The sequence below is a fragment of the Vanellus vanellus genome (genome assembly GCF_965231255.1).
Source record: "Vanellus vanellus genome assembly, chromosome: 3".
In the NCBI taxonomy this organism is placed as follows: domain Eukaryota; kingdom Metazoa; phylum Chordata; class Aves; order Charadriiformes; family Charadriidae; genus Vanellus; species Vanellus vanellus.
This window is the reverse complement of record NC_138907.1, coordinates 25,899,806-25,917,787: the sequence shown is the minus strand read 5'-3', so window position 1 is coordinate 25,917,787 and position 17,982 is coordinate 25,899,806.

Genomic DNA, 17,982 nt, shown 5'->3' with positions numbered 1-17,982 from the left:
CTTAACAAACAAATCAGGCCATTCAATTCTGCATTTTCTAATGACGGCACCCTTTCTTCTTTCTCCCTGTAACAAAAACGCTTTGAAGTCCTATGCCGCCAGTTACAAGTCTTCTGATATTTCCCCAGCAAGGATGTAATAGGAGCCAAAACAAGCCTCCAGGTGCCAATATTGCACCTGACAAATTAGGCACACGACTGGAAAAGGGTGGGCCCATCCTTCTGCTGAATGTTCATTTCCTCTCATTTCCACATTAACAGGAAGTAGTTGGAATGGAAAAAAGGCTTTCCTTAAAGATCCGAACTATCAAAAGGCCTGGAGCTGTTTCTCCTTGCAAACAAAAAACTTGGAAGCCAGCTCCGTCCTATGATTTGGAGCTCATTTACAGTGACTTATTTAACCCCTACTGACGGCACGATGAACAGGATGTTATGATTTATTTAACACTTAAAGCGGGTGTGAGAACAAGGTGGATGGTGCCCTTAGACGTAGTCTTTTCATAATTTATTGCTCCGAGTGCTTAATTTTTCCTCAGGGAAGCCTTTGATAGCCGGCTGCCGCAGCGTGGTTAAGTGTGCGCATTAAGCTGTAAAGCAAAAATATTAATAATAATGCTAAAAATAAGAACTGTAAAAGAAGTTATTATTTTGCATAATAATAACTTGCACATATTGCTCAGCGGGAACTCTGAAGTGATATCCCCAACCCAACTGAATTGACTTAAGGACATTCAATGGAGCAACATAAAGAGTGTTGAATTTACTTTGTGAAGACTTTAGCTGCACAATCTACGCCACAAACACAAAGCGAACTCACTCTCACAAAACGCCGCACGGCTCCTAGAAGGCCACCAGAGAACCGTAACAAAGCCAGAAAAAAATAAATAAATAAATAAATAAAAATAAAAGGACTAACATCCCCTACACTGGTGCCACAGGGGACTCTGACCAACAACAGACTCACAAAAAATGTTATGTCTGACTGGCTTTAAAGTTGAACTGCCGCTTAATAATGTTGTAGCATGCCTCAGAGGGTTTATCTTAAAGCACCTTCTCGTGAATGGTCTATAATCTTTATCTGGAATACAGGACCATCCTTTAGAAACCGTTTTTATGTCAAAGTTACTCAGGGAAATAATGCATGGATCTCCTACCCTCTGGAGATCAGTGTTCAGCTCTGCTTCATGTCATTACATTGAAGGCCCTCGGTGACTTTAGCAAGCAAGATCTGCAGGAACGCTTGCACCTGTGGATAAAGGACTTCAACCTTGAATGATAAATACATATTTCGGGGTGGTTTTTTTCCTCTTGAGCATGCATGTGTGAGCGTGAGTTGTATTTTAATATAGACAGGCAGGTAATCCGTTTCACTTTTAGGAGATGAAGGAACGATTTTAGCAAATTACATTCGTCTCTTTAATCTTATATTTCCACGCACACTGAGTTAAATGTTGTAAAACTATCAATTCTGTCAAAACCTAACAGAAAGAAAACAAGAAACCCTGCAATCTTAATGTCCAAACTGACTGGTGATTATCAGGAATCAAATGTGCAGGAATTCCAAATCTTTTCTGATCGGAGATGTCTAGATGACTTTTGTTTTTCCATAATTGTATGAGGTTCCTACATAGTATTTAAGAATCAATTATATTGCAATTGATGTAATTAACTCTAATAATCCAGTAAAAGTCAGTAGGAGGGCTATTCAAGTCAATAGAAAAGAGGGACTATATTATGAAGGTGTTATTAACCTATACAGATTTTTACTAGACATTTCCTTTTCTTACATAATAAATATACAGTGATGAGGAAGGCTGTCATTATAATTTAATGGGAACAATGGCTCATCACTTCCTTTCCTGTACAAGCCTTAACTAATTCTACATACGGTGTATAAGTAAAATGAAGTTAAATGAATCTCGCAAATTAGCTATTAATCATCCATCAATCATCTGTTGCTCCATGATTAAAATCTGTGTTGCATTCAGAGCTGGGAAAGGTATTTGGGGAGTGGCAGGAGCTGCATGTACATCTTCCAATTCATTTATTCATGCACTTCCATTTCGCATTGCCAAGGGTACTTACTGAAACCAGTCCTGAAGTCAGAGAAAGTCTCCTGAGGAAAGTTCCAGCCCTTCCCAGGATAATGCAAAACTCTCATTTACATATTTATAGGCATCGCTCTGGCTCTAAGCATCGTGGCATATAAGCACCTCATTCATCCTTCTGAATTCAGTCAGACAACTATTTTGGGGGAAGAAAGCAACACTAGGAAGTTAGGGAAACTGAGGCAGTGGTCTGCCATATGCCATACAAGGCGACGAAGAGAATTTCTCTGTCCGAAATCCTAATCTCCTGCCTTATGCTCTAAGCCTTTTGCACCGCCCGATGAGGCAAAAGGGAGTTCTGCTTGAACACAGCTACTAAAATGGGGCTTTTTAGGAATTTCTGTCTTCACCTCCATCAAGCTGTGCATAAGCCTTATTAGGCATAGAAGACTGCATTGATCTCATTAGCCGAAGTGCTTGTCTTGGCAGTAGGCAAAGATCAGTTGTCTGTGCTGCTGTTATTCGATGTATTAGTTGCCTTCTATGTGGCTGGCTATAGGTGATCCTATTGTCTTGCACCTTGGCAGCCTCAGTCCAGGCGGCTCCCCAGGGCACCGTTCGTCTCTCCCTCAAAAGCTGCAATGGACCTTTGTGGGAAGTTCCAAAACATATCCACGTACCCAGTGACTTGGTGATATAACTGCCACCACTTTCCTCCATAGACCTGAGGTGATCAAAATAGGTCCAGGAGAAGGCAAGGATGGGCAGTGTTTTGTTTATTCTGGAATCATTTAAACTAACAATAAATATTGAATGACCTGGATCCTCAGTGCAGTGTCCCTGAATTTATGCAAAGAATGAGGCTGAGCCTGAGGAGAGATTTGTTTGGCTGCAGTTGAAATACTTTTTAAAAGATCTTGGGAAGACAGAATAATTTTTGAGAGCTCTTCCTATACAGACCACTCTCCATCCTTGTGCACGTGTTCACACTGCATCAGGTGAGACGTATGGATACCTAACTAAATAAAGAGGGAGCTGTGATGCTGTAATAAATACAACGTAGAGGAGTCCAGTAATGCTTTGTAGTGACTGTTGTTTTTTTTTTAAATCACAGCAGTGGGACGAGTGCTCTATGGACAGCAATAGTTGCACCAGAGCTGACCTATGTTGCACAGAATGAACGAGCTTTGACTATAGGAACACAGATAGGCAACCCTGCTGACTCCTGCTGAATAAACCCATTGTAAAGCTGGCAAGCAACATCCTTCCAGGGCGCTCGGACTTGTGGCTTCATCTAGTTTGGGACTCCTGAGAGTGCTTTTTTTCTTTATAACAGCATCACACTTTCCTCTACTGCTAAACACAGAAGACGTTTCTGATAGTCGCATTGCAAGTTTCACTCGCGGTGTCCTTGATTTGGTGGTGTTTTACAAAGCCTTTGCTTTAATACAGGAGCCGGTTCTGCGATAACAAGGACACAGAAAAATCAGTGCTCCACAAGGCATTAAATCTCTTTTTTTCTTGTTGTGGGCCAAAGCAAAATGCCCACAGGTGTCACACAGCCCCACATCCCGATAATTAGTTCACCACAGCAGGCACATCTCACCACAAAAGCTGCATTTTGAAAATGAGATCTTTTCTTTGGGGAGAATAGGGTTGCGTGACTTCCGGGCGTGGGAAGTGAGGTTGCGGTGGGGTGTAAGAAGAATGCAACACCGCCTGCTGCGTGCGCCTCCCAGGGCCTGAGCTTTGCTGCCCTACACCACGCCGGCGCTACCTGAGAAGCACGCGAGCGGTTTCCAGGTGTATTTGGAACTGCAAGCCCACGCAAACAAGCTGTGCCAAAAATGATAGACTGCGAACTGTTAAAGTACAGCAATTCAGCAGTCAAAACTTCCTTTCTTTAAATCCCCGAGCACCACTTAGTTATATAATAATCTCAGTTCTTTCACACTCCACGAGCTTGCCTTCAATTGTCTGGAGCGGCTCCTCAGCGGCTCCTCAGCACCACAGTCCCAGCCCGCAGAAGGCAGTGGAACTGGGACGGTTCCCACCAGCTGCCGCTCTGCCCCGACTGCAATTGCATTTCACACACAAAAGATGACAATAATCTACCAAAAAAAAAAAAAAAAAAAAAAAGAAAACCAAAACAAAACAAAACAAAAAACCCCACCCTCCCCTCAGTTTGAATTATCATCTGCAAGAAAAGATTCCAGTGTTTGGCCTTCCATGGAAAATCAATACGGTCTTATCTTTATTTTTTTACTTAAAAAAAAAAACAACTTGGGATGACAGTATTAGGTAGCACTGTGAAAAACAACTAAATATAGCAGTAGATCATGGTGGGTGTGAATGGAAAACAAAGGAGTCAGGAGCCGAGCTCCTGCTGCTGTTACGTCACTATAACACCCATAATTATGTTATTATGTACACTGCCCACTTCAACTATATCTGGACACCACTTATGATGATAAAAATCTGATTAATAACATGACATATAATCTTGGTTTCTTTGATGAGCATTAACTTCTGTCTTCTATATTCTTTTTCAAACAGACAGGATGTTTGTTTTGCCTGCCTTCTACTGGGAGTTCGGAAGAGTGAATGTACAGAAAAAAAATTAAAAAGGGTGATTTAAAATCTCATTGCTGGCCTCATTTTATCTTGGTGTAAAAACACGTTAAGCCCCTTCTAAAGCACTGCTGTGCATAAATTCTCCTCCTCACAAAACACCCCAAATTCAGAACTACTATAACCTCCATATAGAAATTCATCTGGACTTGGGGCACGCTTAGCTGTACAACCGCTACACCTTTTTGATCCTGAGCACCACAGCTTTCAAACTTAAAATGCCCTCGTGTGAGGTGCCTCCGGGCAGGCTGGAGGGTGGCTCAGGCGAGCGGTGCTTGACTGGGCTCGGCGCAGCAGGGACCCCATGGGCTTTCTGCTGGAGGAGGCACGCGAGGACGCCCGGTGCCAGCGGTGGGGTGGCCGTCACTGCTTCCCAGCACCGGACAGCATCGTATGGCACCTCACGTGTTTCTTGCCGTGGCCCCATCACACTCTCTTCTGCTGTTTGTGCCCAGAAAAGCAGTACTGCGTATTTCTATAAATACACTAATGTTTGGACAAAGTGAAGGACTTTAAAGGCCCTGAGACTTTTTTTTTTAATATCTAGAAAGTGAGAGGGGAAAAAACAGAACTGGCAAAAAAATGAATGGAAAGCAATGTCCTCCAAGATGAAAGATATTTTTTTTTCCTTTAGCGAAATGAATATTGAAAAAACACGCATCTATTATGTCTTCAGCCACTGAGGTTATCGTAACTGCTTTGTTTCAAAATTCACCAGGAAAAACCCTCAAGATATTTCTAAGATAACTGCTAAACGTCTCACTTTCATCTACAATAGAGGGAATCTGTATTGCCAACAGCTTGTTCTCAGAATTCCACCTTAAAACAGTTTTAGTACCACCAGACCAGAAGGGTTTGATGCCAAAGAGCTGTTCTGTCCTATTGAAAGCAGAGAATGGCTTCCTCTGCAATATGTACAAAGAGCAAGGAAATTTACTCAATTAATGTGAAACACAAAATGGCATCTGCCATCTGGAGATGCACACAAAAGCCATGGGCAGTCAAACACTTCTTAAGACTTTGGCATGTAAAATTAACATATTTTAAGACTTAAAGGGACATGTGAACTCCTAGTTGGTGAGGATTTCGTTTTTCTCACGGCAAAATAAAATACACAGTAGAATATTTCCAATATAATCTCCCAGAAACAACAGTGCTAACCACCTACAAAAATTGACATAAAGACTACCATTTATATACTGTTGGATGGGAATTCAGCAGTTATTTATTCAAATATGCATTTTTAAACAATGGACAGAAATACCCTTTCACTAAACTCTACAACTACACTATAGTGTGCTCTCTTACTGAGATGCGTGTAAAAGTCCTGTCGTTTCTTCTTGTGTGGGACACTGTGCAACCACTCGGGATTTATTTTTCATTGCGAAAAGAGAGTGATGCTGACCAGTCAAGTTCAGTGCAAATTCAAAGTGTATAGAAAGGGCTCCCTTTACCTCACGCATTTTTAAGTATTCTTTTCTTGAATAAAATGAAGAAAGTTCAGCTCCGGTGTCTGTTCCCTTTTGTGTATTAAAAAAACCCATACCGCTTTAAAAAAACCATGACATATGGTATCTAAGTGGTCACCACCATAAATTATTCAACCTCTGCTCACTCTGCAAATGTAAATCTAACAAAATGCAAAAACTGAGGCCACACTGCCAAACTCATGGTCACGTACCCCTGGCGGTGTCCTCGGCCCGCATTTGGCCACACAGATCTGGTCACTGCATCCAAAATTTTCACCCCGATACCTACTGTGACATACAAATTTACCTGCTTTTTACTCTACGTCCATCCTGCATTTTGACACTCCCCAGGATCACCTGAGCTGAGCACCTCTGGCTTACCACCTCTGTGAGGTGACAACACAGCGCTGGTTTCACAAACCGCGTCTCGCGCGTGGCGGTGGAGAAAGGGTGACAAAAGCGGACAAGAAGGGGGAAATCAAATCCATTCCGGCTTAAGACAGAGCGTGTGGTTCAGCAGCGATCTCCAGCGTGAGGTCGCTCAGGACGATCAGGATGCACGCACAGAGCTGCCACATGTGTCTTGCAAAAGCAGCCTTACTTCAGGCACCCCACAACTTCGCGGCGACTATCCCAACTATCTTTTAGCGGATGCTTTTTTTTTTTTTTTTTTTAAAAAAAGCACCAAAGTAAACATTTCAGAGTACCCGAGCAAGTTGCCTCATGGAGGAATTCAGAGTCCAAGGGCACCAAACCTGCAAGTACTTACTCATGGGAACTGTGATAATGTAGCCAGTACAATACAGTCAGACTATACACATCGCACACATTTGTTCAGATGTGTAGGAAAAGGTTGGTGCATCAAGGGAGGAGTGTCAGACGAAACAACTTCTTAAACAGTGACCCTGTCACTCACTTTGCAAGTTTCCTGTTTCATTATTGACAAAGATTTGGTTTTTAAGGTTTTACTGATTTGTTTTTTAGTTAAAGCACTTTTGAAGGTAACCTGGTAAAACCCCGTAATGTGAAGCAGAAGACGCAAAAGACATCATTCCAGTATCAACATTCACATGGCCCATACATTTTGTGCTACATTTTATAGGAAAAAAAAAGTACATCAAACTGTACACTCAGCCAGAAAAAGAGGGCTGAAAACGCACTAAAGCATCATTTAAATTTTATTTACCAGTTTGTTGATTTGTGCTTGCATTTGTGAGCGTGCGTGCGAGAGAAACAGAGACAGAGACACAGAAAGAGAGGGAAGAAAATGACTCATGCCTGACAACGTTACCATGTAAATGGTCATAGCTGTGGGCTTCCCTGGGGGAATCGGTAATACCACAGCAAAAATCTAGCGAGCCTGTAATTACGGTGCCGGCAGAGAGTCCCTCCAGCGCGAGCCATAATGTCTGGCTACGGCTGTTGGGAGTGCTCTGGCTGTGCCCCCCCCCACCGGGAGCATCCTGGGCTCCGGGGACTGGGTGGCTGGCGTGGAGCAAAGCTGCCAGGACAGCCCCACACCTCCAGGCAGGCAGAGCTCGCCCAAAAACTGCTTCCCACAGAGTGATGTGAAAGAGGAAAGCGCCGAGACCAGAGCTGGTGTCCGGCGCTACCGGCCCAAGACCTTTCAAAATCACTGAAAAAGAAATACGTTTCAAATTCTCTTTCGGAGGCTTTGGTGCGCAGCTCCTCTCAGCACATGCACGTACATTTGCTGTTATGATCCCCAGCCATCCCCTCCTATGGCAGAATCTCATCTCGCTAAAGAAACCCTCACCGCCACTGATGTGAAGGACTCTGTGTTAAAAATAAAAATACGGTCCTCAGCAAAACAGAGAAGGGTTCCCGGGTGAGGAGCGTGAACCCGTGCCAGTGACAGACTTGAAGTGCAACATGACGGAGATGCTGCTGTAACCGGACAGTTGAGGGATGAGCTGGGTTTTCCAGGCATGTCACGGGGATGACATCCCACGGCTCCGGGGGCCGGGGCTGCAGAACCTGCTGCCGGCCAATCCTTGGAGTGTCACTTACATGAGCTCCAAAGTAATCTTCTGGCCCACCCTTCAGGAAAAAGATAAGATGTCATGATCAGCTAATAGGAAGTGACAAGAAGAGATAAAATGGATGGGGAGGGAGGGAAGGTTTGGGATTGAAAAGGCATTATTCTTTCCTCTAATGCCAACCCTGCTAACTATAGGTCTGAGTTAATTAACGGGCTATTTGAGCAATTTCATCCATTTTTGCATATAGCGTTAATTTTTCTACAGATACACATATAACACAATTAACCTGTAGCTTCTTAAACAATCATAAATGGCAATCCCTTCAATCCGGTGGGGAAAACATTGCACTTTTACAGAAAAAAGGATTTAATTAGGGAAAAAGATTGTGAAGAGTCTTTGTTCATCTACTCTTCCAGCCATTGCCTTCCATCTGGCACGGGAACACATTACCAAGACATCTGAGCATCTTCCACCAAAAAAAAAAAAAAAAGAAGAAGAAAAACACCACAAAAAACCCTCAAACTAACTGGAAGGTATCAAGTTTCTGGCTTTCCTCCCTCTTCAGAGTAGAAAATCCTATCTGTCAGACAGTTCATTTGTAATTAAGAAATCTGCTTCACTCCCTAACAAAATGTTAGCGCATCGCCTGACAAAGTCCCACTGAGCAGAGAGCAAGAGGTGGGGGCTGAAAAACGCTTGTGAAGTTTCTCCCCAAGTGCTGCTCCAATGGCACCTCTGACCGGGGGGAGGAAGGGAGGGAGGGGGGGCTGCGTCTTACCCCCTGCAACCACCCCGCTGCACACGCACAAAGCCCCCGCTACGCAGTCAGCTCTGCTAACTTCAACAAAAACCTAATCAGAAGTGCCAGGCTTTTAAGATCGTAGCCCTGCCGTGATGTTAATCAGTTCGGCGGGGGAAGAAGCGTCTCTGGTGGGTACAAAGCCCGGGACAAGGGGTTGCGATCTCTGTGCCGCAGCCATACGAGCGACAAGTACCAGCAGCGAACTGCCGTCTTCGGTGGAGAGCCGAGCACGCACTACAGGCACAAAAAGGCTCCCTTTACACTGTAAAGAATTCGGAACTTAACCAAGCCACAATATGTTTCGAAGCTTTTGCCAAAAAGTACAAAAACCTGTAGTCAGTGTAGCTAAGCATTTGATAACAAGCGTGGTTTCTTCTGCTCGACATATTTTCCTGGTGTATTTGTTTGTAAAGGTAGAGATAAGTATAGTAACACAATCTGTTCTTTAATATCGTAGGCAAAGAAAAATCACTAGTCACTAGCTACAACAGTTTACAATCTTTGCGAGACAGCTGCAAGTATATGTTTATTTTTTTATTATAAATATCTCAAATGGAGCCTGATCCTGAAAATCCTTCTTCTCTCCAGTGATGCTTGTCTGCAATAATAATACTAATGAAAAGCAACTGCTGATGTAACGGAAGAAAAGAAGATGAGGCTCAGATTCCCTATACAATGCTTGTAATGGCTATTTTCACTCAAGATAAGAAAGCAGACTTGTATGTGTAATACCACAGAAACAAGCCGTTGTGCCCCTATCTACAATTTTGACAGTTATCTATGGAAAACGCGGACTCAAAAAACTCTTAAGAATAATTATTAGAAATCATAGCCAAAATAACATACATCAGCCCTGATTAGTTACATGAAAAAGCAGCCTTAAATTGATAGTTTAAAAACAGGAAAATTAGCAGTATGATTAAGTATGAATGGCTAATAAAAAGAATTTTGCTAAAACAGATTAAGGTTCAGATCAAGGTCACAAAAGGAACTGATTGAGGAAAACTGTCATTTTTGCTGGGACTCAGTAGCTGTTTTAGCAGCACCGTTTCCTCTGAATCACAGTCTTGTAATGAGGAATTATACTGTTGGGGTTAATAAAGACTTGGCACATTTGTTTACCCCAAAATTTCAATTAAAACACTGTGGTCAAAGAAAAAGGCAAATTCCTTGTGTGCAAGTAGACGGAAATGGATGTAAGTAAGCTAAGGAACCGCTAGTAAAATATAAGACGAATTTACGCCGTAGTTCCAGTTCTCACATTTGCTGTAAATTGACCCCAGAAAAATAAAATCTGCGGGTGACCCAAAGTCCCCCTCTTTCTTCCAAAATAAACACCTTCTAGTCACAGAGCCACAGAACCCCATTAGCAGAGGCAAGGCAGCGAAGCGCTCCTCTAACCGGGTCTGAGATTTGCCTTTCTGCCAGACTCGCCCCTTCTTGGCTGCGGATAACCTCCAGGAGGGGATGTCTCTGCCCCTCTTTCTGTCCTGACAGGTCAAGAGCAGAGCAAAGGCCCTGGATCCATAGGTATGGTCTGAAATTCGGTGTTCCCAAGGCAAAGATTTATAGGGAGAGCTTTCCCTGGCAAAGCCTGTCTTCCTGGATGCAGGCACCAGCAGTCCTCTGCTGCAAATGGGATAGTGCTGGTGCCTGGAAGCTATGGGCATAGCTGACCTCAGGAATTTCAGAGCAGAAGCAATCTCTTGCATGCAATTCCCCTCTAAAAACGACTCTTATTTTCTTGTTATCCCACTTGCAGGGAACTGGGGTGATTCCCAAAGAGGCCAAAGAGCTGATGTGTGAGTGTTACCATTGCCTCACATTGTCGCCTTGTCCCGACGGTGCCTAAGAGAAAGAGGGAGGAACCACAAGCATTCAGGTCGTTATTGGCCACCTTGTGCCCCCAGTCCCATGGGACCTCGATGCCACCGAGTTCCGTGGCAGCAGAACACCCGGCTGCCCTCCGGGGCGGTTTCGTTCAGAGGGTGCAATGCTACACACGCGCAGGTCCAGGCTCCGTGGGGAGGACCGGCTGTCCGCTAACGAGAATTTTAGCATCAGTGAAACTGTTGAGCAATATCCCCTGTTTCGTGGATGCAACGCTCCGGCGAAATAAATCATCACGTCTATAAGTCGGGGGCTACCGGGGGTTGGGATTTTTCCTCTTTTTTTTTTTTTTTTTTTTTTTTTTTTTTTTCCTCCCCTCCTGGGCTGGTACTTTGCACAAGGGGGAGCTGGCACATCTGGTCTGGTCCCTGATGGGAGCTGTCACAGCTCTCCTGAGCATTGGGTTGCTGCTCGGTGGCATAAGCTATTGTTGCCGTTATTACTATCGCCGGGCCTGATCGGGGTCAGCAAGCCAACGTGAGAGCTGTTGTATAACCCAGCAATAAAAAGACAGTCCTTGTCCCAGAACACACTCAGGCTGGTTTTCTGACAAGCTGTAACAGGTTCTGCGGCGGCACCTTTTCTGTGGCTAAATAAAGAACTTCTGTCTTGCCGAGCCTAAACCCATTGCTGAAAGATTGAAAGGAAAACGAACTAATAGGACAAAGGGGCTGTGTGCGGGGGTTTTTCAACGTTTGTTTGTTTTGATCTTAGTTGCAAGTAATTCACATGGAGCGAAGTGCACTGACACTCAGAAGAAAGTAAGTACTCAATTTTAGAAAGGAGGGCTGCTTCAGACCAAGCCGAATACAAAAAGCCAGAATCATCCAGATAAGATTACTGGGCCAGAAATCACATTTTTATTAATACGTAAAACACATGTCACTTGACAACGAGTATCTGCAGCACGGAGTGAAATAACCCTCCAGCAGCGAAGTCAATATTTAAATCAATATCCCCGGTAAGGAAAATATCTTACTCATTGATATAGATTGGATTTTTTTCCTTATGAATCTCTCAGGAGGTGAAGAGCATATTTCTGTTGTAAAAGCAACTAAACAGTACTGCCAAACAGGTCTAATCATTCCTAGCATTCAATAGCATGATGCTCTGAAATTATTAATGTTGTTATAAATGCCATTTGACCTTTATGTCAGAGAGATACTTCCTTTCCAGAAAAAGGCACCTACGTTACTTTGGCCCCACTGCTGCCAAGTGTGAGCCTAGTAACTTCAGTGGGAGCTTAGGGTGCTCCAGGAGGAATTTTTTACATTACGTAGGTACCTAATGATTCAGCCACTCAAGGCCAAAATCCGTAAGAGATGTTAGTGCCTTCACGTTAATTGCTGTGACATCCTCCATCCACTCCTGTGAAGCTGTGCAGCATCACGGAAAGGCTCAGAGACTGCCAAGGCCAGAAAGAGGGTCAGCACGCAGAGCACGCCCCAGTGGCGCGCACCATCACCTGGGCCAAGGGACTCCCGGGCCCTCCTCCCAGCCAGGGATGTGTTACAGAGCCGTTATAGACAGGTAACGTATGTAATCCTGGAAGCAGAGCACTGTCCCCTCTCAGTTTATTGTTTTAAGCACCTTTCACAAAGTCAAGCTCACTCGTTTCTTCTCCTTTTGACTCTCTGATTGTTTGGTTCCCTTCTGTAATGGGACAAAATCCTCAAAGGAGAGGGGTAAGGATGACCCCACCCCATGGCCTCGTGACCAGGTCACTTTTTAGAGAGGAGAGCCATGACTTTGCATGGCTTTGGGACAAGGAAAGTGTTAAACGCACATTTCCCACCTCTAGGAGAGACACCCTAAGTTGTAGGCTATCCTATGAAAGACGGGAACTGACACCACCATGAGGACATCTTGCAAAGAAAGCAGCGCTGAGCACCAGTTTTGCTGGAGCCCGTAGGCATGGGCAAAGCTTGTGCGCCGGCTCCTGAAGGAATTCCTACATACCCTGCACGTAGGTGCTCGCTGGCAAGCACAGAGACAGCACTGTGGCACCTCGGGAGCGTGTCTCCTGAGCTGGATGAGCTCCGATGGCAGTTCTGTATATAGACACCTAAAGTCAGCCTACGCTCTGCTTTAGGCTCCTAAATCCATTGGCTTATTTGGGACCTTACAAGACACCTAAGAACCTGTGTCCTATTAAATTTAATAGTAGAGCACCTGGCAACTCTTTTGAAATGTTATTAGATGCCGCTCTGCCCCTGAAAAAATTGTCCCTCAATGCCTTGCAGGACTGAGACCGTAGAGGTGACAGATCATATGCATGCTTCAGATAATGGGAATGACATTTTATTAGAAAAGATGGGTTGGTTCTTAAAACTGTTGCTATATAACATAAAAATAAATTAATTCAGCGCACAGAAAAAAATCAAGATTGTTTTCCCCAGGTTATAATCCCTCTACAGAAAAGTATCTTCCTCTTTCTTAAAAACACCAACCAACCAACCAAAAAAAAAAAAAAAAGTAAGTATTTAAAATTAAACTACATTTCCTGCTCAATACCAGCTTTGATTATTCAGCAGGGTAGGACAGTTTTAAACTATCAAATGCACTTCCCTTTCTTCTGCTTTATGATTTTAAACTTCTTAAGACTTTTAATGCAAGTACTAGGACAGGGCAACACAAAGTATTTTTTAATGTGCTTTTAACCCCTCCACATGGAGGTTGCTGAAACAGTTTGGATCTTTGAACCACGGTAGGGTGGTGCTGGCTAAGAGCTGTCACTCTCTGGCAGCTCGTCCGATATGATTAATAGAAAGAAAGCCGCGTCGGGATTAGTTTTTGTGCAAGACAACAGCGTGCATTCCTAAAAAGAACAACCCGGAGAGCTTCCCAAACTTTGTTTTTAAACTCTGGTCCAGCATCGCTTTGGCCCACGCTGCAGGTAAGGCATCCTTTGGTCAAAAGAGATGGAAAACTATTCAGCCAGGTAAGCAGCGACTGATTTAACCAAACCCATACGGAGCATAAGCCGGTATCAGAGGAATGGAACAGAGGAATGGAACAGAGCTGAACCTAAAATCAGCTTCCATCTTGCAGCCTTTCGTGTAATACAGGCTGAATCGGAACCTGCATTTGCCAGAGTTTTGCATTTGACTTCTAAACAGACTCGGCGATTACACCTCCTGGAGGTGCAACTGCCTGTGACGCCGGGAGAATCGGATGCCAACGGAGAGCAAGGGGTTTTCTGACTCGCGAGAGGCGGATTCCTCCTCAGCAGGGCTGATGTGACAAATGATCGCAAGGCCGGGCCTTCCAGAGGCTGCGGTTTGCTGTGAATTAATGTACCAAGGGAATTCCCGTCCCGGCAGCGGCGATCCAGCAGCGTGCACAAAGACGGGGCCAGATTACCAGCTGATGTAAACTGGGATGGCTCTGCTGGATCTGGCTGACATCCGACATTCACTTACAATTTCTGAATGGAGAACTAAGAGGAAGAGTGGGATGACAGACCCATGGCATTGCCGGTTCAGAGAGGGAAGAAGGAGAACCGGCAAAACGTCTGCTACCAGAGAAACACCACAGAAACACCAAGGCTACCTCTGTCACCACAGAAGGATTCTTCCAGGAATCTGGGAGAGAGGCATAAACATGGAGCTTTGCAATGTTTCGGGAAATGCATTCAACCCGACAGCCCTGGTGAAGCCAGGTGCACAGGGCCACGTCAGGTTGGAAGTGACAAGACGTCATAGCCTGGTGGCAGCTGCTTGGATCAGAATTTCCTCATGGGATAAAGCGAGTGGAAACGTTTTCCCTTTCAACCTTCCCACCAACCCAGTGGAAGGAGCAGGCTGGGGAAGAGCAAGGGCCCTGTTTGAGACAGAAACACATGACAGCAGCTTACACTGGAGGCACGCTACGTAACTCCATCCGTTCCCATGGGTCTGCAGGCTGTTTGTTTTTAGGGGGGCTCTACTCAACTTCTTCAAATTCGGCCTACAGCCTCATTTATGTCAGGGTGCTCCTTCAAGGCTGCCTGACAGCCGGGAAACCCTAATCACGCAGGGATAGCTCTCTTATTCAGCAGACCCCGTCCTGCATTGTTGAGCTTGGGAAGGCATTGCATTTGTGCAATAGTTAATCTTAAAAGCAATCTGGCAGAAATGGGGTTGGGGAACCAATTCACCAAATTTACACAGTGGTGTTTAAACTGAGCAGGACATTAGCTGATACTCAGTGGGCAAACTTAATGGCCAACATCACTCTATCAGCCTTTTCCCATGAAAAACCTGCACCCTAGGTGCTAGCAAGTGCTAATTTGCTAAGAAAGCCTTAATTGAGTGACAGTTAATTATTGACAGATTTGAACTACTTTATCTCTCAATCAAAACCTGGCTCTGTCCCAGGCAGCGAGCAATTTACAGCCACCAAGGTAAATCTGGCCACGTGCAAGCTTTTTATGCTGAAGCCTGATGGCTCTCCCTCCCCCACCCCAAGTTTCTGCTAAAATTTCTCTCTGAAGGAGCCGATGATCCCCTGGTGATCACCAACCCACGTCAAGGTGGTTACCCTGCTTAACCCCACTTGGCACAGAGTGGGAATTACCAAGGGGACATCCATCTGGAGCTGCCTGAGATAAGAGGTGTCCAGTGTTAATAAACAGGCTTCCTCTACACCTCAGCAGGGCCTTCCTTTTCTAAACAGTCTTCCTTTAATGTTGTAAAATGTTTTTTTCCATTTACTCAACGATCATGCCTTTGCCGGTGGGGGAGGGCCAAGGGAAAGACGAGAGGAGAGGAGAGGAGAGGAGAGGAGAGGAGAGGAGAGGAGAGGAGAGGAGAGGAGAGGAGAGGAGAGGAGAGGAGAGGAGAGGAGAGGAGAAGAGAAGAGAAGAGAAGAGAAGAGAAGAGAAGAGAAGAGAAGAGAAGAGAAGAGAAGAGAAGAGAAGAGAAGAGAAGAGAAGAGAAGAGAAGAGAAGAGAAGAGAAGAGAAGAGAAGAATTAAGACTCAGCCTGTGTTTCTAAAGAAACTAGACTAGACACCTGCTTTTGACATGAAATTGCTAATGCTACAAGCTCTCCCAGCCTGGCTATTTTACACAAGCAACACGTGAAGAAAGGAAAAGAGAGAGAGAAAAGAAAGAAGAAAGAAAGAGAAGAAAAATAAAGACATTAAGAAAGGAAGAGAAAGAAAATTAAAGGAGGAAGACGATAGAGAAAGAGGGGGAGAAAGGAGAGAAAGAAAGAGAAAGAAAGAGAAGGAAAGAAGGAAGAAAAAGAAGGAAAGAAGGAAGGAAAGAAGGAAAGAAGGAAGGAAAGAAGGAAAGAAGGAAGGAAAGAAGGAAAGAGGGAAAGAAGGAAAGAAGGAAAGAAGGAAAGAAGGAAGAAAAGAAGGAAGGAAAGGGAGGAAGGAAGAAAGAGATGGAAAGAAAATTAATAAATCAGTAGCAGTAGTAGTAACCACAGCAGTATCACAGTCATTCACTGCAATATGTCTAAACATTCATAAATGTTTTATGCATCCTAAAATGCCATGTACAAGGGATACGGCATCCCACTGAGGTTAATGAATGAATGAGGTGCCCTTGAAGGTTAATTTGCACAAACAAAAGGTCAAGGGACATCTTCAAAACAAAATATTGATTAAAGCAAGTTAAATGTTTTGACTTGAAGGAGACATGAAGGATTAAAAAGCAAAATAAAGCAGTATGAATAAGAAAGGAACAGGAAAGAAAAAAACACCACCCCCAGACACAAAGGAAATGGTAGAAAACATATCTGAATCAGCTAGTCATCTGCTAACAAGCTGTAAAGATTTCCAATGACAAGTTGTCACATTAGTTTAGTGAAACTGAAGCAGCACTTATCCCTTTTCCTGTGCTTAATCTCTCAGCGAGCTGCACAGAAACATGCTACCACGTTTAATAGGATTAGTTTAGTTCACTTTCTCCTCTCTGGAGGTTGGGAGGTTTTTTGTTTGTTTTCTTTCTTTTTTTTTTTAAATATTTTTTAACGATTCTATTTCCAGCAGTACCAGGTTCTAGAATTAAATTGCATTCTGCTGAAGCACCTAGGTTGTATTCGCTCTCCCAGTTAAAGGCATTTTTATTCCAAAGGTTTCCTTTTTGAAAGGAGGAGCCAGGGCAAAGGGAAGCGAGGAAAGGCTCTAAATTCAGCAATTACACACATAAGGCACCCAGCTCTCCTCCTTCTCATACACACACACTGATGATGCTTTATTGATATCAGTAGAGTTATTTTTAATTCACATCAGCATAAGTAAGAGCAGAATGGGGCCTTTGTGGTTGTGGGGTGTTCTTCTTTTTATGCATGAGACTACTAGGACCTTCCACACCCCTGAAAAAAAACAAAAAAAAGAAAAAGAACAATAAAAGAAAATCTGCTATGTATTCGCAGCTCCATTCTCTCATTTAGTTGGAACAGACACAGCAAGGAAAATGATCAAAGAAAAGGCAGTTTCAACAATATACCCCTGTCACTTTCAATTTGGTTGTCAGACTCCAAAGGGACAGAGGAATCACCCATGGTCATGGGCACACAGCAAAAGTTTTCCTAAGTTTCTTGCATCTGATTCCCGTCCCCCCTTTAAAGAAAGAAATGCAAGCACAGAAAGCTGTCAGCTTGTGGCGAACCTTTTCTCTTAAGAGGCACCAAAATTTAGAGGAGGATTTATTTCTGATGGGACGAACCTTGCAGCTGAACATAGACCTGACAACCCCCGTACCTGGAGGAAATGGAGTATTTTGACCTGACGTTCATGACAGACACCAAGTGTTAGGCAGAGGGCAGAAGAGAACCCACAGACCTGAGCAGACCTGGGCTTTGAATCCAAACTTTGTGAACATAGATTACTTTTTGCTGGGATCCAAAAAACCCATCAACTCAGAAAATAAACAGTGTGACAACCTTATAATCTATTAATGACCAAGAAAAGGATCTGGTGACTACCTCACGATCTATTAATTACCAGGAAGAGGACCTGAGATTTGTATGGAAGTTTAAAGCGAGACTGGAATCTATGGCAGTTCACTAGCAGCGACCACGCTCGCAGTCGCTCAGGGGACAGGGGACAGCGAGGGACAGAAACAGCCACACACCCACCCCACAGCAGCGGGAGGGTGCCCCGCCACTGCCCAAGCCACCAGGCCCTGAAGGTGGCACCAGGGAC